At 44.9% G+C, this 26195-nt stretch overlaps 1 protein-coding gene and 1 long non-coding RNA gene across 8 annotated transcripts in view; one reads left to right on the top strand and one right to left on the bottom strand.

Annotated features, from left to right (window-relative positions):
• CELF2 (CUGBP Elav-like family member 2) overlaps window positions 1-26195 on the bottom strand; it is an 821985-nt gene that overhangs the window by 162503 nt on the left and 633287 nt on the right. The gene's annotated exons all lie outside the window — the stretch shown is intronic.
• On the top strand, window positions 1665-3220 carry LOC128316279 (uncharacterized). The gene is made up of 3 exons (XR_008299908.1): window positions 1665-1875; window positions 2027-2222; window positions 2896-3220. It is a non-coding gene; the product is annotated as an uncharacterized LOC128316279 (long non-coding RNA).

Raw genomic sequence — 26195 nt, 5'->3', positions numbered from 1 at the left:
TAATAATAAAGTCACATGAAAAGAAAATGAAACACTTGGCAGCCCATCAGATGACTAATGCAAGATGCTGGTGATGAATTTGCAGAGTGCGCGAGGCATCCATGTGTGCATCAAATTAGTATGTTGTTGCTGCTCAGAATGGAAAGTGCTCCAGCAATGCGGCTGGGCGCAGCTGATTGGCTGCCCACACTGGAGAAAAGGGCCTGGGCGGGGAGGGGGCTCCCATTTAAAAAGCACATTGTTTATGGGATCCAGGCACAAAGGGTTTAATTCAGAGAGGCAAAGGCGATCTCAGAAATGCCTGCTTTGTGCTGGGGGGGGTGGGGGGGGAATGCAGCCCCAGAAAGTTGAGTTCCCACTAAAGGACACTGAATATTTCAAATCTTTCACACTCCATAAATTGCTCTCTGTATATCTGACTTCCAGATGTTGCACTTGAGTTCTAAACAATCACACGTTTGGGAGAGAAAAGAGGAAAGTCTGCCTTTTCTTCTCCTAGCTTCAGTAAATATTTGGGGCTGATACAAAGAGCAAGACCATAAGCTTTTACATATCAATCTTCTTTAATGCTGTTTTCCAAAACCCTCATTTGGAAGAAAGAATGCTTGTTTAGAATTCTGCAATTCTAGTCAACATCGTGTAATACGATGATGAAGGCATTCATTTTGTATCTGGATCCCTATTTGAGCTGCAGTAAATAATAAAGCAAAATCCCCTACCTCTTTCATCTACCACCCTCCTCCTTGCAGGCTAAACCCACCTACTCTGCCAAGTGACAAGGCTGGATGCTCCAAGCAGCCTTCATTTGCAGTACTGTGCCCTTGGTTTAGCATCTCATCCTGTGAAAATAAAACGCGCCCAAACAAGTGCACAGCCGCCGGGCAAAGTACCTGCAGAGCCATGTCCTTGAGGGTCCGCCAGCCCCCAGCCCAGGAGGCAGAAAGGTCAAACGGGGGCCACATGGGCGAAAACCTCAGTGCAAATGGCAGGTGTCATTTCAGGGTGGCTTGGGGGTAATAATTTAGAAGACAGTCGAGGATCTCAAGCAGGGTTTCTTATTAGGTTAAAACAAACAATCCAAGACCACCAGTGTACCTTAAATCTGCTGTGGACCTAGGCTAGTCCGGAGCCCTGGATAAAAAAGACCCCCCCACCCCTGATGGCTAAAAAACAAACAAAAAGGCTGTGGAAAGCGCGAATCCTGAATTTAATTTAATCCCGAGAGGAAAATGATGGCAAAGACTCTTCACTAGGGTCCTGGCTTCAATTTCTACTTCTTCTTATTCCCTCTATTTTACCACTTATTATTTTTTTTAATCCTTGAGACAAACAATCAGACTAACTTGAAGCACTTTTCAGAGCTTTCTCTAATCAACCTTATTGTTACAAAAAAATGTTCTGCTGAATAAAATATTGAGCGCAAAATCTTCTTTCAGCAATTTAGGTGCAATGTAATGGTCGTTTATATTAGAGGTTGATGGTTTATCTTGTTCCTGGGCACCTGTACTTTACAAATCACCCTTTGAGAATTCAGTGGGCACCGTAACCCCAGGGGGAGGGAGGTGGATTGGCTCACTGGAGGTGGCGAGGCCCCAGAATATGGTGCAGAACAGAATATGGTGTTCACAGCTCGTTGAGAGACGAGAGTGTGGTAAGATGTAGTGCTGGGACAGGAAGGGCTGTGGTTACCGCTGCTGACAATCAGCTAGGATGAAAAGAGGAAGGCATTGCCACAGGTCTCAGCTAACAGGGAACGGAAGTTCCCAAACTGGGGCTGGTGCATCGTGTCTGTAAAGAGCACGGTGAATACGATGGAGGAGTTCGGTGCCGGGATATTAGTCCTTATGTCTGGAGTTAGGCTAGAGCAAGCATTCCGTAAGTGCCCTCCCAATGAGGGGCCATTTTCATTTCCTCCGAAAATACTCACGGAGGCACATAAAGGGAGGGAAGCGGACAAGAGGGCCTGCACCTTACGCCTTTGCTCTTTATATCGGTAAGTGCGCATTTATAACCCTTCTCCCATTAGCGGTCCTGCAGGGATGCCTTCAGAGCCCTGATCATCCTGAGGCGGCAGGCTGTCAGGGCTCAGGGCACGGGCTCTGACTCCTCGCACCAGTACTTCCTAACTGGGCCACTCTGGGCCTTCAACTCTTCATCTGTAAAATGGGAGCAACAGACGTCGCCTCACGGAGCCAGGTGTTCATTACAGAACACGGTCCACAGTAAGTGTCTCCGAAAGTGTTAGCTTTTTCTGCCCTTAAGTCTCTTCTTCTTTGCGCTTGTGATACACTAGAGTGAGTGACCATTACAAGCCTTCTTTTCCATTCCGTTTTTTTTTTAGCAGAGACTCAAACACAATTCCTACCCTAAATAATAATAATGTATCTTTTAGCGAGGATTTACATGCCAGGTGTGGTGTCAGGGTCTTTGCGTTCATTATGAGTGATCTCTATAACAATCCTATCAGAAAGTAGTATTTTCTAGATGCAAATATTGAAGAAGTTCCTTTCCTAAGATTACTGGCTTACATATGGTGAGAGGAGAATTCAAACCTAGGCCCAGTGGACTCCAAAGCACAAAATATTTCTAATCCATCATGTGGCCAAACACTGTGTCAGGTCTCTCGTGGGCTGAGAGTGAATGGCTCAGGGTAAATCTCAGAGAAGACAAGGCCAGGAGCAAATCCCATTAGGTCCCTGGAATCATACTGCCGAATAAAAGGCAACACACACACACACACACACACACACGCACACACACCTTTCAACCATCTGTGAAAAGGAGGGGGCCAAGGGCAGAACTTGACAGTCCATTAAGACTATGTTAAAAGCCGCATTTTCTCAATAATAACTTAATGTCTCCATCCCCACACCCCCTTCCTCTCTATCACCACAGGGTCACTTCCATGAACGCCTCTCAGACACATCTACACATCATTTCTCAACTACTTGCCATTTTGCAAACAACTGTTCCAAAGATCACCATCAAATGCTAAGAGCATGAAAAGCATGGAAGTCAATCTAATAATGACTAGTTATCCTACAAACCGCTGCAAGAACAGAGCTTCTCAATCAAAAGCTTGTGTGCAGGACAGGTGGTCCTAGCCCCACAGACCCCATGTTGCTGGATTCCACACCTGGATCCTAATGGTACTACCACAGACTGGTTAACTTGGCTTGAACGCACGCAAGCTCCTCCTCCTTTGTTTATCTGGACTTAAAAAAAATATTTATTTTGAGAGAGAGAGAGAGAGAGAGAGAGGGAGAGAGCACGAGCAGGAGAGGGACAGAGTGAGAGGAAGACACAGAATCCAAAGCAGGCTCCAGGCTCTGAGCTGTCAGACAGAGCCTGATGTGGGGCTTGAACTCACAGACGGTGAGATCAAGACCTGAGCTGAAGTCAGATGCTCAACCGACTGAGCCCTCCCAGGCCCCCCTTTAGCTCTTCCTCCTTTGGACTCCCAGCTTTCTTTTGGCTGATGCTCATTCTTAGAAGTCAGAGACTTACTGACTTCTTTTGTCCTCATGAGGCTGAACGTGTCGACACCTCTAAGGAAGCCAGAAATTATGTGTCCAACAGTTAAACCTTCGGGGGTACTTGCCAGAGGCCACGGAGAGCCTGGGCACTCTTCACGTAGGGGTAATTACGGGAGCAGATAACACAAACCTCAGGAAGATCTTCTATTTACTAGAATCTGACTTCGGGCTTAGGAAATCAGACTAGCTCACTTCTGTGTATTCCCTAGACATCCTCAGCACCCAGGACATTGCAGGAATTAACTGCAAATTCAAATGTTTATCGAGAGCTTATTCTCGGCCAGAAAACTTTGCCACGTACGTGACATAAAATACCGCAACAGCCCCGCAAAGCTGACATTTTCATCCCCATTTTGCAAATGACGCAACTGCAAGTCATGAAGATAGAGTGGCTTTTCCGATGTCCCACCCCAGAGAAGAGGTCTGTGCAGAGCCTGGACACAGAGGTAAAGACCACCTGTGGTTGCTTAGTATCCCATAAACAGGGCTGCCCTAGGGTGAGGCTTCCTGTAGACTCCGTGGCCACTTCCAGGCCCTCGACAGAACCACACGCATCTCCGTGGGCACCTCACCTACAAACGACAAGACGCTGAACGCCAATTCTGCTTTTGCTCTTGGCAAGGAGCCAAATGTAAGGCTCCTCTAGGACAGATGCCATATGGAATCGGACCACAAGTTAGAGAGCACCAAGCCAGCGGGCATTGGTGGTATCAGTCTCAGAGCCAAGATGAAAATATAATGATGTTTGGGGGGAAAAAATGAGAGTACTTGCTTTTTGCTTTTAGCACAGGCACTGACCTACTTCCCTACTCTATTTTTGCTTAAAGAAAACTAGATCAACAGAGGATATGCAAAATCTTCTGAGGTTCCTCTAAGCAGTAAAATATTACAAAAATTATAATAATTCATTCGACATATTATTGTCATTAACTCCAAGACAATAAGCTTTTATATGGTCCAGTGAGTTGCAAGTTTCCTTTTAGAGAGTGGTAACAAAAGAATTGATAGACCTATTCTTTCATCTTGTTGCTTGGAAAGCAACTTTCTGCACTCTATCTCCTTTAATCTATAGGAAAGGAAGAATGACAAACTTACAAAATGGGTATAAGAAGCGATAAGGAGCTCTAAGCAATTGTATCAGTGCTGAAAAAAGGGGAAGACATAAAATGCCCCCTTCAGGATATAGATCAACCCCAAAACAACACAAAAGGATGCCTTGTCTTGGACAAATTTTGTGTAAAGACAGCTAATTTCCCTGAGGGTTTATCAGCAATCTTACTATTCCTATCCTTTTTATCCATCTTATTTTGGTTTTTTTGGTCTTTTTTTTTTTAGAATGTCTTGTGTCCACACTGCCCAACTCTGGACAGAGGTGGAAATGCTCTGTAACTGCACAATCCAATATGGTAGCCAATAGTTACAAGTGGCTACACCTGAAATTATCGCAGCTGACAAACAATTTTTAACTTTATCTGTAATTAAATACCTCTAACTGCAAATACACTTAAAAAAAAACTAAGTAGAGTTGAGATTACTAAAATATTATCTCCTCAGGAGGTTTTGGGAAAACCAGAATAAGGGGCCAGGAGAATGACACCAATGCTGGGGGCACCTGATAGCAAGTCTGTGGGCTGGTGGGCCGGATGGTCCTGGGTTCTCGTCCTGGCTCAGCGGTAATGTAACTGTGGGATCCCAATAAACCATGTACCCAGCCTGTGCCTCAGTTTCCTCAGTTGAAAAACAAAGAGAAATAGTTCTCATCTGGCTCTTCATTTCTGTAAGTCTGCGACTGTGGGTTGGGCCCAGATGATGATGTACAGAGAAGATAATTTAGGTAATATGACCAGCTGCCTAAAGCCTGGGGGTGATTCCCCATCTGTGTCTGATGCAGTCCCCTGGGGCTCACAGGTGACTAAGGCACAGGCTGGGGAGCTGACAAGGTGTCACCGACACTGTGCACAGCAGCCTGCAGGCTCAGACGGGGCTGCTACCAGAGCATCATCTCTCTTAATTTGCTCCAATTTTTCCTAATATCCCAACTGTGGTCCCATCATTTCAGTCAGCTGACAGGCTGCTCTTTCAAAGGGCTCAGGAATCGTGGTGTGTGTGTGTGTGTGTGTGTGTGTATCACTTGTACTTAAGTAATAGCACATGAAGAAAAGGCTTTGTTTGGTGATCACAGGAAATTGTCCAAGACTGAGCTGCATAAGGCAAAGGCAGAAGGAAGCTGGCCACGAGCCTGGTGCCTTCCGGTGGGCATGGGCTACAGGATGGGCATGGAAGTCAGTACTACTAACGATCTTCTACATTGTCCATGCTGTTGTTGCTTAGTAATTTTATTTTATTTATTTTTAAATTTTTTTTAATGTTTTTTTATTTACTTTTGAGACAGAGAGAGACAGAGCATGAATGGGGGAGGGGCAGAGAGAGAGGGAGACACAGAATCGGAAGCAGGCTCCAGGCTCTGAGCCATCAGCCCAGAGCCTGACGCGGGGCTCGAACTCACGAACCGTGAGATCGTGACCTGAGCCGAAGTCGGACGCTCAACCGACTGAGCCACCCAGGCGCCCCTGCTTAGTAATTTTAAAATGGAATTCTCTCCTCCACTGACTGGCAATGTGGCAGCCAGAGTCCAGCAGCAACAGTTTCCTACACTGCATTGTGTTCGACCCAGTGGAGATGTGGATGCGGCCACGTTCAGAAGGCACAATCCTCTATTCTAAACCTTCCCAGCCTCTCACTTTGGGGAAAGGAATCAGCTGTCCTACAACCTCAAGTTCTGGCAATTTCATGTCCTTCTGCAAATGCACCGTTTCAGGGTTACCATGAAGAAAACCTCCATCTTCTACAGTTGCCTTTCAAAGGAGCACCTTTGCCATTGGACTGACACAGCTACTTCTTTTTTTTTTTTTAACGTTTATTTATATTTGAGAGACAGAGCACAAGAGAGGGAGGGAGGGGTAAAGAGAGAGGGAGACACAGAATCTGAAGCAGGCTCCAGGCTCTGAGCTGTCGGCACAGAGCCCAATGTGGGGTTTGAACCCATGAACTGTGAGATCACGACCTGAGCCAGAGTTGGATGCTTAACTGACTGAGCCACCCTGGCGCCCTGCAGCTATATCTTAATTGCATCGGGATTCCGAGTTGCTGAATGGTTTTGGTAAACTTCGCAAAACTCTGGGTATCTGTTGTCTCACTAATAGGATGAAACCAATGACATTCTTGTATTTACCTGGAAGGTACTGTTACCGTTTGCCACCAAAACTTTGTGTGCCCAGGCCACTCCAAGTACAGGATGGGACCCCAAATCTCTGAAGTGAGACATCTGGAGGTTGGCTGGTGAACTCGCAGCATATTAACTGGAGCACACAATACCCTAAGTGGCTGAAGAGGACAAAGCCTTTCTCTAAATGGTCCAATTGTAAAGTAAATTAGTTTGTGTTCCTCTAGAACAAAGTTCAAGTTCCCTGTGAGTACATATACATGTATTATGTTTATCCCTGTGCTTTGACAAGGTGAAAAAATACATACTTTATTAAGAACATGTAGCACATCAATTTCATTCACAGATGACCCCTGTGATAGGCATCCTCCCTCTGGATTGCTGGAATTAAGGCTGGATTTTATTTGGACGGAGGTCTCAAAGTGATCCGTTTGTTTACCAGGGTGAAATGTAAGCCTGACTCGTAGGAAATGATTCCTGCAGGAAAGGCCACACGACACAGGCATCTGGACTCACCGAGTAAAAGGGAAACCTTATTATCTTCTCTCAACTTGACTGCTAGTAAAAAGCAGATAGCTGGAAAACCCCCACAAAGAGGTAAATTTGGAGGCATCCAGGGGGTACCTGGAGTCTGAACATACAATAACCCTTGCTGGGAAGGCAGTGAGGCATCGGCTCTGGATGGCCCCTGCCCAGGAACTCACTTCATTCAGTGATTTATCAGAAATAGTTCAGCGGACTTCAGACAGGAGCAGGAGGCATTTGCATAGGGAGAGGTTTTTTAGATGAACTTTTAGAAATGGCAACAGGGGAATAATAGTCACACATAAGATTTATATCGGGCTTCACATTTTCAAAGTCCTCCAGGAGTTCACATTAATTAATTGTCCCCCCCCCGCCAAGGCTGAGGTCAGGATTACTGCTCCCACTTTGTAGATGAGAAAACAGAGGGGGGGCACCCTAGCTCTGGTCGCACGCCCCCTCTAGGTGCCCTCCCGGTCCGATTCACCTGCCCCTGGCTCAGTGGTGCAGAATGCACCTGTCTGCTTGGGCAAGCAACTGTACGTGGTCCTTCTAGATGATGGGAAAACACTGGTTTGGTGCCATCGAATAAATGAAATGGGAATCATCATGAAGTTAAGACCAATGTGGGGGAACCCCCCACACTGAACGCTAATTTTCACCTAGAGTGTCCCCCATATTCACCTGCTGGCAGCAAACGATGTAAATAAGGGGCACCCTGTCTGGTGCCCTGTCCCTTGGTCCTATCCCCCACGCCTCTTGAGACCAGTAACTCCTGCTTCCGCCACTGGTGACAACATTTTTCCAGGAGTTACCTGTGCAGCAAGAGGGAGCTACCAGGGCAGACTGACAACACTGGCCACTCGCTTGAAAACACACTGGTGGTGAAAGCGGACGGCTGTCCTTGGCAGGCTGACGTCAAACGCACCTCAAGTTTACTCTCCCACAAAAATCTGTTTCTCTCCTGCAAATTACACAGTTAACGGAAGGCTTGCTTTATGTCAGGCACCGTGCTAGGTTTGAAGGAGAGAGTTGAAAAATAGGTCGCTTATGCCCCGGAGCCGCTCCGGGCCAATGAAAAGAGAGTGCACAATGTGAGATCAAAATACAGAGCGCCAATGCCCAGAAGAGAGCCGTCCGTACATGAGGGGCTGCGGTACGCTCGCAACAAGTGATTGATCTGGCCGTGGGGACCGCCACGTGGCATTCCAAACGACGCTTCATCCCTGTGGTCAAAGCTTTAAAGGGAATATAAACAAAATCAGAGGGGAAGGAAGAGGAGGTGTGCGTACCGTTTCACGGAGTTGGCGATGAGATTCAAAGACAGAAGGCTAGAAAAGGAGACTAACACTTGGCAGAGCACAGGCCCGGTGCCCCTGCCTCCCACGGAGCTTGCATTTTGACACCGGGGACTGAGCCATGCCGAGGGACCCAAGGCTGGGACAGCCACCACTGCACCACGCCCTCAGGCTGGATGGCACAGCCCTGTCCACCACCTGCACTCGCAGTGCCGTGGGGTGGGGGGCCCTGCGCTTACTCCCTTTGCCAGCACTCTGCACTAAGTCCCGCGAGGCTCCCTGCCACTCCCAGCCACGTGTGGGGGGATCCCTTCCCTCCTGGGTCCACTCAACCCCCCAGTCCGCTCTCCCACGGCCGCGGCCAACAGAAAGCTCTCGGCACCGCCTCGACCTCAGCACATCTAACAAGAATCCTTTCCTGTCGGCTTTGCCTCCAGTTTGGTTTCATGTTCGACTTCCCTGTTTTTCTCACCGGCTCCGACGGCCTCCCACCCTGCCCCAAATCTGGGATCAGGAAGAACGTCTTCCACAGACCAGCAGGCTGATCGCCTGCCAGCCCAGACCTTCCCCCCTTCTCTCACAGCTGAACCTACAGAAACGATAATTAACTGAGCCCCCAGGCAGGTGCACAGTGAGACTGTGGAGTCCTCGATGACAGCGATGTCTTGCTCCATCATTAATTCAGTGGGTATTTATAAAGTGACCCCACGATCCAGGCACTATTCAAGGTGCTGGAGAGACAGCGGTGAATACAAGGAGGTAAAACTGCCTTTCATGGAGCTTATTTCTACAAGGGGGCATAAAATGGCAAAATAAGCAAGTCTTCCAAGAGATTAGAGATCATCTCAATGGAGAAAAATAAAGCAGAGGATGGAGATAGGGAGTGTGGGGGAAGGGGTACAATTCTGAATAAACATTCAGGGAGGGTTTCATTTGGAAGGTGAGTATGGTACCTACACAGTGCCCGTGTATCCTCAATTTAATACAGAAGAAGTCTTTAAAGTAGTAAAACTGAAGTCACGCGCTATGCAAAGCGGAACCATGATTATAAAGAAGCAGGCAATTCCACCTGACAGTCCTCTATTGAATCTAAGGGTTGATATGCCATTTACCAATGAGTTAATGACTCATGCCTATTTTTCTCTAAATGCCCGCTGGGTCCACTTGCCCCGGCAAAGCCACTGTCCTGATTCTGGCTATTCTGGTGATAAAACCATTGCAAAATCCATTCAGGGGGGTCTCCTACTTTGGATGAAAGGACAAAGATGTCACTGACCTTTGTCCTTGGCCTTGTACTTAGAACTCTATCTACCCTTCCGTTAAATATTGATTATCTGTCCATCCATTATTCATTTTATCATTTATCAATGGCAAAATTGAATCTCAGGCTGGTCTCTCCTCAACCTGCATTTGGCCTACCTTCCTCGGTCATAAATGACATGTAATCAAGACGTGCAAGTTAAAATGAATGCCAGCCTGAGGGGTGCAGCCAGCAGCGTGAGGCTTTATATAAATGCACCAGACATCAGCGATGCCACTGTTTCCTTCCACTGATCTGGAAAATCTAAAGCTGACAGCATATATAGGATCTAATTACGTCATATTAATGACAGTTGAGATCACAAAACAGCATCCATTTGTGAAGGAAGGCATGTATTTCTGTAGAGTAACAGTTTGATTTAGATGTATTTTTTTTAAATAATGCCTTCAAACTCCTACGTTCGTGCAATGCCAGCAAGAGAATCAAGACAGAAAGGACCTCAGAGCGGTCAAAATGTATGTCACAAAGTTCCTGCCCTGATGTTGACGCCCTTTAAATCCTTTGGGGGAGCTTCTCAATCCATTCCTCAAAGATTTCTTATACTTTCTGTTGGTTTTTCACAGCCTTGATCATCTGCCTTTCAAACCCACAGGAGACTGAAGTAGCAAATGAGAGGGTTTGCAGTAGGTGGCCCGTGGGGTGACAGCCGACAGACAGGCGATTCTGATGGGGCATAGCGGTGGAAAGCCTGCTCTGAGCTGGGGCTGAATTCTATTCTCCAGGAGTTCCCAAGGACAGCAGCACAGCAGAATAATTAATTTGTATAATGGTGATCTTGTCTTGTCGAAAGGGTCAAAATTATGCTCAATAACTATGTTTAAGGAGGCAGGGAAATATGTAATTCACTCTTAAGAAGGATTCCTTCAAAATGAGACAATAAAGAGCCTGTGCCTTACAGGATACGTTTTCAACTCTCCTGCAAACTTGGCTAATAAGGCTGACTCATCCCCCAGGGGCTCCAGGTATCTGAGACATTACTCTCTCGTTCTAACACACTGTGAGCATCAACATTCAAGGTTTGGGGACCGTCTAATTTGCTGTCATTGGATGCAGCGACCAGTTCTGCCAAGACGGTTCGGCTTTTGGGGGTTAATTTTCCTCAGTCATCTGCTCTATTTTACCAGCTTGCTATTACGGTTCTTGTTGCGTTGGGGCTGGGACAAGTGAGGGAAGTGGGTGGGAGTCTGGGGGGAGAGAGGAATTGCTCCCTTTGGGGATTTTGTTTTTCTAAAGTAAATTATGTTTGTTCACTGACTAAGAAGTAAACGTTAATTCTTTCTCTTTACGACATCACAAAAGATGAGGTTTGTGGTTTGAAAATTGGAAATAAAAGGCCCATAACAGGTGCCTATGATACTGTTCAAGGCACTAACCACGAATTTTCTAGAATCCTTCTGTCCCAGCATAAAAAAAAGGCAACAAGAGGCCCTACGGAGATTGCATGGGATTCCTAGATAGCAATCCACAACGTTCGCCTCTCTGATGGTCTGCTTGAAGACATTGGTAAAAGTAATGGAAAAACAGGGCCAAGTCTGTATCACTACTCAGTGAAGACTTCCGGAATTGTATGCATGGCAGCTCAACGGGTATGCTTCCCTATGAGACAAAATACCAGTGGCCATGCTACAAAACCATGTATCAAGGGGCAAAGTCCAAATGGCATGCCGCTTGGCTAGTTTCTGAATCCTGACATCACACCTGAAGAGATCAATACCAAATACAACACTTTGATTCAGAAATCTAGAACACCCCCTTCTCTCCCTCAGCATGTCATAAATTCCATTTAGCCTCTTCAATCACCAATTAAAATCGGTTTTGACATTTAATTTGCTTATTTCTTTAAAAACACACCATCAGATCTAACCCTCTAAACAAATAAGAATGAAAATAGGATTATGTGCTAAATTATAATAGCTGTTATTCTAAGAGGCTGAATATCATTATATCAAAATTCCCCATAGCTGATTTTTTTTAAAGCCATTTCTTCATTTTTTGACACTACATCTGGCACAATGAATACAGATGATCATTTGTTTATGTATCTGTCTAACTGCCTCTCCCAAACACAGCCAGATGGAGTCTTTCAGAATCAAATTAATTTCAGATTAATTCACTCTGGACTCACTCCAGTCTCATGACTCTTTGCTTTGAGGCATCAACCAAATTGATGTGAAGTCATGAACTTAAAAGAGCACAGGTTCCTTGAGATCAAGGGGGAGAAAGTGGTACAAGTCAGTGGTTGCCCCCATGCCTGGAAAGAAATCCACCCTAAGTCCTGACCAACATCTCGCTGGGTCAGAATCATCCAGGAAGAATTTCCTTTTGGATCCAAACAGGATCATGGCTAATTTCACATCCAATATTCGCAACGCCTTGAGAGGATTCCAGTAGAAATGAGCGACCTAATTACTAACATCAGGACCCACAATGTTAGGGTAAACTTGTCATATAAGGGGAGTCAGGTAGGACACTCGTGAAGCCAGAGAGGTAATTCTAAACACCCAAAGGGCACATTCCCCCTCTCTAGCTGTAGCCACTGAAGCTACTATCAACAAATGTAACCAGGCTTTGCATGCTGTCAATCTCCGTGGATGCCTTTATTACTGTACTTGTTTCAATTGCAATTTGGGTTTCCATGGAGACCCAACAGTCAGCTCTAGAAAATTATAAGATAAATGTCAGGTGGCGATAACAGTGTTAATGAAGCTTCAGTGACAAGAAGCTCTGGGCTTCAAATAATAAGCTTATTTCCATTAGCATATGTATAACCTGTCAAAAAATCTGGAAGAGAGTATTAAAAATTAAATATCTACCTATGTATATTTAAGAGGAGAGGGGAGAGACCCCCCTGGAGTGGCTTAAATTTGGTGGGTCAATCTGAATGAGAGAAAAGAAAAAGTAATTGCTGGTTTCTTGGGAAAATTAGGTACCAGTCATGGGTCCCAAGGTGGCTTTAGCTGTCATGAAGAAATGCCTTACTTCGCCTAGTAATGGATGGAACTTTTTTCTTTGAAGGTGGTGAATCTCTTTTGTTTCTGGAAGCGAAGAGCTCAGCTCGCTAAGTCTGACCACGGCAGATTGGGAGCTTCGGAGAAATAAATGCTACAAGCAGCCTCATGGTAGCAGGATTGAGCCTGCCGCCTCCCCCTCTCTCCAGGTTGTTGGATGACTATAATTAGATTGCTAGAATCCAGAATCCAAAACCACCCTTGAGTAGTCTACAGCCAAATACGGGCCACTGAAATTCTCCCAGGAAGGCTCAGTCAGGTCAAAAAAAAAATTGACAACTGCAGATTGAAGTAAGTTTGAAGCATTTTGAACATACAGGTTCAGACTGTGCAAGTGTGAACAGCAGCTCCGTTCAAGGACACATTTTATAAAAAGGAACCGAAGGAAAAATAACTTTCCTTTTGTTTGGAAAAGATGATTCAGACATGGAACACATTTTTTTTTTATATTCTCATCAGGAACACCCTTCAAGACCCGGAAGTGTTAAAAGGGTGATCATCCTGCAAATCAGAGACAAAAAGACAACCTGTACGTGGTAACTGCTCACGATTCGGGACTCGCTGACCTTGCCACAGCATCCACTAGGACTTCTTTCATTGCACCACATGTTTTCCTTCATTTAGTTAACAACTGTGTATGGAGTGCCAGGCACCGCCGTATGTCACAACACAATGATGAGTAGCACACAGTCACTGCCCTTAGGTTTCTCATGGTTTCAGGGCAACCGAACAGCCAAAGTTTTGAACAAAGTATTACAATATATAGATATCTATTCTGCCCTTGTTTGGTCCTTGTCGAAGTAACCCCGTGACTGGGGCAAAGCAACTCCATTTGCACTAGTCTACCTCGGGAACAGTTCACTCCCTCCTCTATCCACTGTATCTCTGTCTGGACTGCTCTAACAAAAATGCCATAAACTGGGTGGCTTATAGACAACAGGTATCTATCGTTCACAGTTCTGGAAGCTTGAAGTCTAGGATCCATGCACTGGCAGGTTCGGGGGCTGATGAGAGTCCACTTGCTGGTTCATAGATGGCTGTCTTTTTGCTGGGTTCTCATGTGGTGAAAGGGGTGAAGGCATTATCTTTTATAAGGGCACTAACCGCATTAGGAGGGTTCCACCCTCATGACCTAATCATCTCCCAAAGGCCCACATATGTCTCTCGATACCATCACCCTGGGCATTAGGTCTCAACATTTGAATTTTGGGGAGACACAAGCATTCAGTCCAAAGGACACCATTACTACTCTGGACTCCCTTCCATTCACTCCACTTTCCAGGAGGAAGATGAACGGGGTCAAACCCAAGGTTCAGGATGTGAACTGTAACCGGCTGTGGTGCTATGGCAGAAACTTGTGGTGCAGCTTTTGAAGAAGTTACAATTTACTGTTTCCCCATCAAGCATTTTCTTTTCCTCTTTAGAAGGCCCCCTGGTAACTCCATATGGCTGGTGTACCGTGTAGGAGGGCTGTCTCCAGGCTCTGAGAGACGGGGACCTCTCCTAGCTTTGCGAGATCTAGCATGACAGAGTGAGGTCCAGGGGGAAGTGGGCAGAGAATGAATGGCTCAGGCTAGATGCTCTGGTTATGAGGAGAAAGCCCTTACTACTTTTCCTAACAGTCTGTCCCTACAATCTTTCCTCCCTGACCGAAACAGCCTTGGACTTCCTTTTCACGGAAGCCTTATCTCACAAAACATAAAGATCTTTTGGCTCTCTTGTGGCTAAGCTGGATCTCCAGACACAGGGGTCCCACGCCTTGGCCTGTGGCCACACACAGTGTCCCCTGTGCATATATGATGGTACATGCCTAGGAGTAGTGAAGCTAATACAAGACTCCAGGGTTCAAAATCCTCTCCGTGTCCCTTGACCATAAGGAATGATCTCCAAGCAAAACAAACCATACAAAACAAACCAAAAACTATCAATAACAACAATAAAAGCCTATAGCATCAGCATCATCACATGCTCTCATGCTCCCTCATTTCCCTTCCTGTTAACCCACCCACGGAAAAGGTATGAAAGGAAAAGTAACTCAAGAGCACATAAAACCCAAGATGCTAGCAAAAGGATTCTTTAATAGGGCCACTTCTGAATCTGGAGAATACAACGGGGAAGTAATAACGTTTAAATTTAATAACTCAACATGAACTACGGGGCTTGAGACTGAAAACTTTTCAGTTGCGGATAAAAGAACATAATACGATGGTACTAAAAACTGGATGAGGAAGCATCTGTGGTCATGGAAACAAAAAGACTGTCCACAGCATGCCTTTGACCAATCAGTTAAATACCCTCAACCGCTTAGAAGCTTACTTTGGACTAGCACCCCTAATTTCCTTTTGTTCCTGTTAGAACCTTTCACAGGTTCCCATCAATCTTAAAAGGCTTTGGAGAGTCCAATCTTGAGACTAGGAAGTCACCTGCAATGATTATTGCTGGTATTTAAAAATCACTGAAATAATTACTGTTATCTTTAATAACAACACCACAAAGCATATTACAATAGTTCTTCAATATTAAAATGATAGCTCTAAACTAGGGCAACCAAAATTACGATCATAATTTTCCGGAACTGACAATATTTGCTAAATAGACTCCTTGAAGAGACGAAGGGTACACGCGTGGGAAATAAATAGGAGATTATAATTTAGTGGCAGAACTTTAACAGTGAGTTCAAAAGTGAAAGCAGGAAACAAATTGCTGCCTAGGTTTTTTTTGTTGTTGTTTTCTTCTCATTGTTGCTTAACGTTGAGAGGCTTAACTACATTCAGGCGGCCCAGCTTAAAATGACATGCAGGCAGGGGACAGGTGCCCACTGTGACCAGCAGAGCCCCACCCTCTGCTTTGAAAGGTATCACAAACAGCTGCCTAATTTTGTGTGTTAGTTTTTATAGACAATGTGACAAGGACAATCAACTCAAAAAACTGAAGAGGTATCAAGCCATTAAAAACTACCATGAAAGAGGTCTTTCCAAGATAACGTGGAATAGATCGTAAATTGCTCCGGGACTTGGGGTGACAGGGTTCGTGCTTATACGAAAATGGGACACACTTATTACAGAAATAGTACTGCAGTCAGTAACTATGCCAAAAAAAAAAAAAAAGCATGAGGATTTTGAGCCACGGAAAGCATGTGATACCTATGGTCTTGCCTTTGGCTCTGGACTTACTTTGAAAACCATGAGCTGTTTGCTTTCCTAGAAGACTGATGGAAGGAAAGCGAAACTACCTGGAGAGATTCGTGTCTTCTGTTACCGAAAACAACAAGCAAAGAGAAACACGATGGACTCTGAAAGCTGAAAACTCATCGGGGACAGGATGACACAGGAATTTTAAAAACCACCACCCAAAACGCTATGAGAATGATTTTAATTCCCCTCCCAAGGTCATATGGCACCAATTCTGGAAACCACACTTCCCCTGGGAAATAGAACTGTATGAGGGCTCCTGTGTCCACAGGATCAGGAACACAGTTCACAGCGCCAAGTCGCTGGGATGATTCATTCTGGCAATGAGCTGACTCCACAGAGTGCACCTGAAGGCGTGAACACCTGAGGACAGAGTGCTTTCCTATCCGGGGAGAATCCAAGATGGTGAGGTCACTTCCTAATCATGTACCGATAACTACACATGTGCTTTGAGATCGGTTTGTTTTTGAGGCCCCCATGCAGAGGTGTCTCTAGAAACGTAAGACATCAGGATCTCCGCGGACAGCTTAGCAACCTTGCACCTCAGCACACAGGGACTGTGAGCGTAAAGCACGGGAAGATCTAGAAGGAACAGAACACTAGATGTGTCCTGAAGCTATGCTCAGGAAGAGCAAACCCTGCATGTTTACTTCAGACACTGCTTCTGGAAATCCCGCCCCCTTTGGCCACGAGGCTTACAGTCACATGTACAGCATTTACAACAAGGATGTGTTCTTTGGGAATTTTCATCTACAGGACATCGAACCTAAAGATCGGTGGCTTCAGCTGTGTGGAGAAAGTCAAAACACATCAGGTGACGAAGGCAGGGGATCTCCTTAATATGGACATTAATAATTTAGGTGTGCGAAGGAGGCGTTGGGCGTAAATCAGTCGAAGGTTCCCTGGTAAATGGGTTACTTGTGATAAATGGGTTCTAGCTAAGAGGCAGTTCACCTGTGAGCCTGGAATGCTATTTGCTCAGGCAATTTGTAATTCACTAACTGGACATCATTGACAGGCTCCAAGGGTAGTTTTTGGTTTGTTTTTGGGACGACAATCGACAACGAGGGCAACTCACTTGGCCGACCAGAGGGAGATACTGTCCTTTTTTTTTTCTCCTTAATTAACAACAACATTCAAGACCCTGACAGAGAATAATGGTGAAATAAATTATGGAACCACTTATGTATGAAACCATACATTATTAAAACTACTCTAAATGGGTCCTTAATCTAAATAAAGATGGTCATTTTAGGAAGCCAAGCATCTCAAGAATTAGAAAGGACACAATGTTATTCTGACCCAAAATATAAAAGGCGTGTCACTTTGCCAGTCGGCCAAAGTATCAACTGTCCTTGACATTTATTATGATTCATGTATGTCTCTAGCACTCCATGAGTCTCAGCTTCATTTAGTCACAGCCCTGTATTTCTGTTGGCTAAAGACAGGAGAAAGAAGCAATCAGGCAAAATTTCACTTCCACTATTTACACTTTGCGTATCCCAACCAGTCAGCAAAAGCAAGTCCATCCTTTCTATATGGTGCCAACGAGCCTGCGGACAACCTCTGGCAAGGCATCAGTGATATACGATGATGCATCCCAGCGTAGGATTCTCTTTGTTGCTAAAAATACCGACTTTAGGACGGTTAGAATACCTTTCGCTCCACTCTAGAACCCCTTCCGTGTAAATTTTATTTTAACCTAACATATGTATACTATCTCTGACACCATTAGGCCTATGGCCATTCTGATGTGTGGCTCTCCACGGGGGAGAACCTTCTTTGTGTGACCTCTGCCCCTGCTGAGAGGGAGGAAGTCTCATCACGTGGGGAGCCCAGGGAAAGACTCTGCTCGGCCACTTTACATACTTGTGGTCAGGTGTTTGTAAAAACGAATTTTTAAGGGACACAGTAGCTTGTGATCTACAGTCTACACCATGGAGATAGATATGATGAGAGCAGTTTCCTCTCAATAAAAGCAGTCAACGGTGATTATATACACTCCTGTAAATACAGTCCACATTCAACGCAAGAGAAATTCACTTGCCTCACATCTATTGCCATGTGATTATGAAACGCTGAGCTCAATCGTTTTAACAGGCTTACCCTACTTAACAAAGACATCCTGGTTTGTATGCATGGGGGCCATGCTCAAAAAGGCTTATGGGGACAAGCTTTGCACAAGCATTTTATTTTTTAATGACTGTAGAAGCTCTTGGGGCTCATCATATTAAAAGAAACAAAAAGGGAGGGAAGTAGCATTGGTTTTTAATTACTTCTACCTCTGAAGCTAACATCTTAAAATAAGGATTCTTTAAACACTCAGAAACCAACCCAAGTGCAGACTTTTTGACTTGGCCGGCCGTCAGTGTTCTGCTCATACCCACTGCTGCAGGCATGAGAAGATTTCTCACTGATGGGACAAGGCAGAAACTAATAAGTTGAAATTCCTCTCTCCAAGGAATCCTCCTTTGCGAAAAACAAAAACCTGAAAATCTCAAGAAGTGGTTTCTCTTCAACCCATTGCTTCCTGTTCATTTCTATGTCATCATCCCCTAAGCAGAGGGCCTGTTATATACAAGGCATGGATGGATGGATGGATGGATGGATGGATGGATGGATGGATGGGACAAATAATCTGTCTCTTCAGGTCCTGATCTAAAATCCTAATGACTCCTTGTGACTTTCGTTAAGGCACCATTTGATCTGAATCCAAATTTGTAAAACTCTATCTACCATTTTGGCTCCGTCCTTTTCTTTTCAATAAACATCCATTCTGATCCAGTTCTGTCTTCAATGTGCTATGGCTTTGGGCTGGCTGCTAAAGTGCCTTAGGTTTTTCACCTAAGATAGACGTTGGAGATCAGGCAAAGGTAAAGCTACGTGGATAAGTACACTTAGGGACGTGGCTGTGGCTTGTAAATGGAAAATGAGCTATTTAATGACATGGACAGTCAAAGGGCCTCTGGATTCAGAAGCAAAGAATCCGGAAAAGACCTCTCAGATTGTAGGAAAGATTCCATTTGTAGGAACGTGAATGGCACCAATTCACACATGGAGCACTTAGGCACGTGGTCCCCAGGGACTGACAGAATGTGGTTCGGTGACTCAACAATATACTTGTCCAATGTATTTTGTGTGTAAGTTTCTTCAGCCAGCTAAGGAAAAAGAGCAGACACCAAGGCCACACAAGGGGCAGGAGGCACTAGGCAAAGAGGGAAAACAAAGTTCCTTATTCGCATTGTAAGAAGAACGTTTCCTCCCTTTATTATGAAAGTTTGACTGTTTAAATTGTCACCTTGTACACCTTGAACTCACACAACGTTATGAGCCAAGGATATGTCAATAAAGCCAGAAGAAAAATCCAAAAGAGTCTGATCATTCAGACCCGAAATGTAGCTGTGTTTACTATTTTATCCATTTAATTTGGTTTTTACAACATGTGCAGAGACCCAGACACATTTGTCATGTTAAAGGAAGATCCCTTAGTGAAAAGCTTCATCAATTACACATGGAGTCCTTTTGGAAAAATTCATATGAATGCATGTAAAATACCAAGATGCCATTGGTTGAATCATTCATTCACTCATTCATTCGATATTTACTGAGTGTCTACGCAATACTACGGACTCTTTCTCGAGGTGTGATGAATGGGAAAGAGGGAGGGTGCTGATGCTAGCCAGGCCCCAGCTGACGTCCCAGCGGTGCAGCTACCCTGCTACCTAATCCTGGGGCAGTTACTCTGAGTCCCAACACCTTTAGCCAGAGAAAGAGTATGAAGACACCTGTCTCTGTGCTGTGGTCAGGATTAAATGAGACACGGCACCTGGAAAGAGTACAGGTGCTCTCAGAACATTCTTTAATTTTTTTAGTGAAGAAGTAACTGGAAATCCAAACAAGTGCGTACATCAGCAAGGAGTAATCGTTTCTCATGCAGGGTAAGCAGCAGTAGATACAAGCCACATTGAATTTTTTAAAAATTTTTTAAATTCAGTTTTGAGAGAGGGAATGAGCAAGGGGCAGAGAGAGGGAGAGAGAAGTGGGGCTCATGCTCACCAGACGTGGGGCTCGAACTCATGAACCGTGAGCTCATGACCTAAGCTGAAGTCAGATGCTTAACTGCCTGAGCCACCCAGGTGCCCCTAAAAGCCATGTGAAAAAAATTTTTTTTTGTTAATCTTTACTTACTTTTGAAAAAGAGAGGGAGAGACAGAGCGTGAGCAGGGGAGGGGCAGAGAGAGAGAGGGAGACACAGAATCCGAAGCGGGCTCCAGGCTCCGAGCTGTCAGCACAGAGCCCAACGCGGGGCTCGAACTCATGGACCGTGAGATCACGACCCGAGCCAAAGTTGGATGTTTAACTGACTGAGCCACCCAGGCACCCCTAAAAGCCACATTTTAAATGGAAGCCGCATCCTCAAACAGAATCCCAAACACCCAAGATGCTCAATGAAACTTAGCTAGCACTGAAGATGATGCCAAAGGAGGAAGAAAAAAGCCCCTTCTTCTCTGCTAGAGAGGCCAGGCTGGATTGTTCGAACCCTGCTCGGTTGCAAGGCTGTGCCACACTCGGCTTGAAGGGAGTTCACGGCCATGCTCTCTGTGGGCAGTGCCCAAGCATCTCCCCGCAGCTCACTTCCTCTCTGTGCTTCCTGCCTCAGCATCACCACCTTTCCTCAGCAGCTGATGTGAGAATATAGATTTCCCAGAGCAATTCCACCCTTTAATATCTCCACCCACCAAACGGTTCTGGGCGAGCAACCTTACCTGATTCTCATATTAAATGTAATCACTCATCAGGCAATCACGCTTTCGAACGTGGGAGCCCCACCTACAACCTGCTATTATTTGCTTGGTCAGCACAAAACGCCATCTCAGAGCGGCTTAGGAATCCTGATGCCCCTGGAAACCCATCTGAAGCGCAGCCAGCTCTGACAGGGATACATAAAAGTATCTCTGCCACACAGATGCCTGAGACTCATTTGTAGACCAATTACGAGACTGGAGCGGCAGCACTGTTTTACATTTGTTCGGTTTTGTATTTTTAGCCCCGGCTTTTTCCTTTCGTGGATTATGGTAAATACAACATTTGCTTCCAGAATGTGGGACTTGCTAGGATCATAAAGGAAAGTGCCTAACAAGCAGATTACCTCTGGCTATTGCATTATAGGGAGGCAGGCAGTTACACTAAGTGGCTTCCTTTAGCCATATTCCAATTCTGTTGAGCCGCCTTGCTTGGAAACACAGACATAAACAAGGGAGCCTCAGTGCATCGTGCGTTCTGAACTCCTGCCCCCCGCCCCCCAGTTGGCACATCCCTGGGGGGGGCTTCACTCTGGAGGAGGAGGGAGAAGGGTCTTTAAAACAAAAAAAGTCTAGTTTTCTGTAAATTTGTTCCTCAAGTTTCTTTCTTCCTTTACCACTGTGTAATCTGCTTTCTCAACATCAAGCTAACAAAGGAGTCTGGAGAACCAAGTAAAAGCAGCATTCTAATTCTCCTGGAAACTACATACTTACCCACTTCATAGAGCCAAACATTAAACATTTCCTATGTTGGGCTGTGTTTTGTCCTGAGCGGATGACATTCCTTGGGGCTCCAACTCCCATGGCTACAGCTATTAATACCACATCAAACTACAATTTGTGGACTTTGCCTAATTGCCCAACTCCACAAATCACTGTGAGCAGAAGGGACACATTTTCTTCTTCTCCTCTTCCTCCCAAGCCTGCTGCTTTTCTGACCTTGCCATAAATTAGCGAGGTACTGAGTTGTAAATGCAGAGCCGCGGATGTCTTTCAGAGGCAATTACACTGAAACTTTGTTCCGACATTATGAAATGTGGCATTTTCACTAGATAATGTCCATATTAAATGCACCAACCAGAGGCCTAGCGAGCGAGCCTGAAAATGAAAAGGAGATGGGCCATGTGGCCGAGCATTAACTGTGGAAATGCGGCAAGGGGCTCTCGGGCCACATGGTGATGCCACTGAATCCACTGAATATATTCAAGAGTGGTCACCTGCAAGTCTGTGCATTTTATTGAACAGTTCCCCTCCTCTTTTCTGTTTTTTTTTTTTTTTTTTTTTAAGAATAAGATAAAGACATTTCACCACTCTGAAAATTAAAAAAAAGTCAGGAGGTAGCCTTTGAAGAGAAATATATTTTAATAAAAGATGACAATAAAAGCAAAGAGGCTTCCTACTGTAAAGAGGGGCTCCAAAGAGCACTGCTGTGGTTGATGCAGGGTTCTGGCTAAGACTGCTGCCTTGGTAAGGAATTTGGAATGGGGAATAAACAGCATAACATATTGCAGGGCATATTAAACTGTGTGTGGGGCTGAGGTCACCGACAAGAGGCAGGCAAGAGATGGGGCCAGGAGGGGGAAAACATGATACGTGCATTAGAAAACGTCCAACTAATTCACCTGGGGTGAAGACCGCTCCAAACACAGGTATTCTAAATGCTGACAAAGGTAGGTAGATAGTAACAGCAAGAAATATCTGGTGTGAGGGTGCGTTAGCCGGGCCAAAGTGTGGCCTCAAGCAAATGGAAAACCAAGCACAGAAATCTTAAGCTGTGCTGGCAGAGTTCCCAGGACCTGGAAAAAGGTGCACTCCAGCATTTCAAGAGGTGGAAGATTTTCAAATATAGAGGAATCATGAGTTTTCCTCTTATGTAAGAGAGAGAGAGAAAGGGGAGAAGAGTGTGGGGGGGAAGGGATAGAGACAGAGATAGTGACGAGAGACAGAGAGAATCCCAAGCAGGCTCCATGCTCAGCACGGAGCCCGACGTGGGGCTCGACCCCAGGACCCTGGGATCATGACCAGAGCCGAAATCAGAGTCGGAGGCTCAGCCAACAGAGCCACCCATGCGCGCGCCCTAGAATCATGATTATTAAACAAGAACAAAATACTTGATTGAACTGGGTGTCAGGATCAAGAGACAGAAACAGAAAGAAGATCCTCAGGAAGTGGTGGGCCAAGGACACCACTGGCATCTCAAATATCTAAGTGATGTGGAATCCAAGAGTGACAGCTGGAGCACTCCACAGAGAACAGGAAAAAGGGAAGGAAGGAGGAGCACAGAAGTTCTCATGGCAGAGGAGGGCACACCTTGGCTTTGTTGTAACTTCTTCCTAACCGACCTGACCTTAAATCTCTCTTGCCCGTTCATTCTATGCATGGTTGCTGAGTTCTTTTTGCTGAGCATGTATTTCTAAGTCTCTGTTACCACCTTCTCTTCAGGACGGCCGATATACCTTTAAAATTTTTTGTTAATGTTTATTTTTATTTTTGAGAGAGAGAGAGAGCGAGTCAAGAAGGGGCAGAGAGAGAGAGAGAGAGAGAGAGAGAGGGAGACACAGAATCCAAAGCAGGCTCCAGGCTGTCAGCACAGAGCCCGACACGGGGCTCGAACCCACGAACCGCAAGATCATGACCCGAGCCGAAGTCGGACACTTAACAGACTGAGCCACCCAGGTGCCCCAGGACAGCCTATGTACTCTTAATCTTGACATTCAAATGACTCACCCTTGGATCCAAGTGGTAATACCAGTTCTTTCCCTATTTCCCCTCCAAGAACCCTCAGGCACAAGCTTTTATATCCTGTTGTCTGCCTTTGCACATTTCTTCATTCATTTCTGTACTCTAGAATTAGCTTCCTACTCCATCAAGAAGCAAATTACCATTCAAGATATAGAGAGTGATTAATGCTTCTTCAAACTAACCATATAGTTCTTGTCTACATAAGCCATCTGATGGGTAATCACATTTTACGTAATCTCATATATTTTCACCTTATAACTTAATCATAGTTACCTAATGATTGTATTATTTAACAAATGGGACCGTGTGGTATAGTGGCAAGATCCCATGCTACAACAAAGACCTTGGCTGGAGTTAAAACTCTGCTTATAAACAGGGCCATAGAACACAGATAAATCTGGGGTACAGTCTTTCATTAATAAAATGTCACTGTAAAAATGTGATACATCACTGTTGCTTTAAGGATCAAAGGAGATACTGTGTGTGAAAGAACTTTTCCAACTACGACAATATTATACAGCTGACCCCTGAACAACACAGGTTGGAACTAAACGGGTCCACTTATACACAGATTTTTCCCCCTATAAATACAATACAGCCCTGTCAATGCATTTTCTCTTCCTCATGATTTTTCTTAGTAACATTTTCTTTTCTCTAGCTTACTTTATTGTAATGATATAGAAAATAATACACAGAGCATACGAAGTATGTGTTAATTGACCATGTTATTGGCCAGGCTTCCTGTCAACGGTAGGCTATTAGTAAAGTTTCTGGGGAAGTCAAAAGTTTATGTGCCTTTCTGACTGCATGGGGGCTGGTGCCGCAAACCCGCAGACTGTTCGAGGGCAAAACCCTGGGTTTTCACTTTTTCCCCATCTAGACTCTCAATGTCTTGAGGGCAGGAACCAGGTCTAACAGTCCCTGGGATTCTGGACTTCATCTATCAAGGCACATCAGGATCTAAATAAATGCATCAGGAATTGAATAAATATGCAACGATGCGCTATTTTGCACTACAAAGTCTACAGCAAAAGGCCCCAGGAACCAAGGCCTGTTGCTTTTGTATCCCCTACACTCCAGGGTTGCTTGGTCTACACCACACTAACTCATCTTCCACTTGGCTCTCAGGGGGAATCTTTTGACAATGCAAACCTGCCTCTTGTTCCAGTTCCTTTTGATTATCTTCAAACTCTTCAGAATGATCAAAACCTTTTAGGATCTGGTTTGTGGCTAATTCCATAGTCTCTCCATTACCACTTTGCACACCCCTCAAAGTATGCTCCAGATCGACTGGATCCGGTAGATGCAACTCCTCTTCCGCTGCCCTACAGTGTGAGGCTGCCTCAGCTCCATTCATCTGGTCAAATCCTATTTGACCCTGAAGCACTCTTCAGGGAACTCTTCTCTCTCACTCCAGTCCCGACTCCAGAAAAGGTTAGGGAGCTCTATACTTAGTACCCCAGCACCGGATCTAGGACTTTGGCTTCCTGATAAACGGGGCATGCCTTCAAATATTCATCCCCAGAGCTCAGCACAATGCCTGGCAAAGGGCAAGGGCTTAAATTTGAATAAATGACCCTATGGATGAATTTTTTTATATTAAGTTAGCAACTCTATTTTTTTTTAAAAATGTTTTTAACATTTATTTATTTTTGAGAGACAGAGCATGAGTGGGGGTGGGACAGAGAGAGAGGGAGACACAGGATCTGGAGCAGGCTCCAGGCTCCAAGCTGTCAGCACAAAGCCCGTTGTGGGGCTCGAACTCATGAACCGTAAGATCATAACCTGAGCCAAAGTCAGTCGCTTAACCGACTGAGCCACCCAAGTGCCCTGCTACTCTATTTTTAATGCAAATAAATGATGGACATTATTTCAGAAAATTACAATTTAACAAATGTGAAGATATTACATCTCAAAGCACTAAATTTATGTGATAAACAGAATTCAGTGTTCTGTAATTTTTTCAACGTATCAAAACATTTTTTTTTTACGATCAAAAATATGTTCTTATAAAATGAAAGGAGCCTTGTCAAAGCACATGCAAGCAATGAAGAGAGTTGCCTGAGGCTAAAAGGTAGACCAGGGAAGAATGGAAGATGATTCTGTGTCCACAGTATTTCACAGAAAAGCATGCTACACAGACGGAACAGGCCATTTAAACATCAAGGGATGAAGTCTGAAGTATAATTCCTGTTCTTTTGGGTACCTATGCACGGGGAAGCATAAAAACCTACCAACCAGATTTAAGGCAAGTTAAGTTACTGTTCAGTATTTCTGATTAGCTGATTTAGCAGTAAGGCTGTCGTCTAAGACAGAATGTCGAGTTCACCATCCCCTAAAAACTGGAGGAGTCCATTTTTACCTCTACTTGAGGTGAAATCCCAAGAAACTGTCCCCGGCTTAAACTCCTAGGAAATAACGCAGATGGGAAAGTGAAGGTGGCTTAGTCTAGAGGTGTAACAGTGGTGACGGAGGGAGAGGATCAAGCAGGGAAGGCAGTAAGGAGGATTTATTGAGGCTGGTGTCTGTGCCTTGAGGGAGTATTTGTTGAT

This window comes from Acinonyx jubatus, chromosome B4, assembly GCF_027475565.1.
Source record: "Acinonyx jubatus isolate Ajub_Pintada_27869175 chromosome B4, VMU_Ajub_asm_v1.0, whole genome shotgun sequence".
NCBI lineage: Eukaryota > Metazoa > Chordata > Mammalia > Carnivora > Felidae > Acinonyx > Acinonyx jubatus.
Note: the sequence above shows the minus strand (reverse complement) of the source record. Positions and strands in the feature narration are given on the sequence as shown.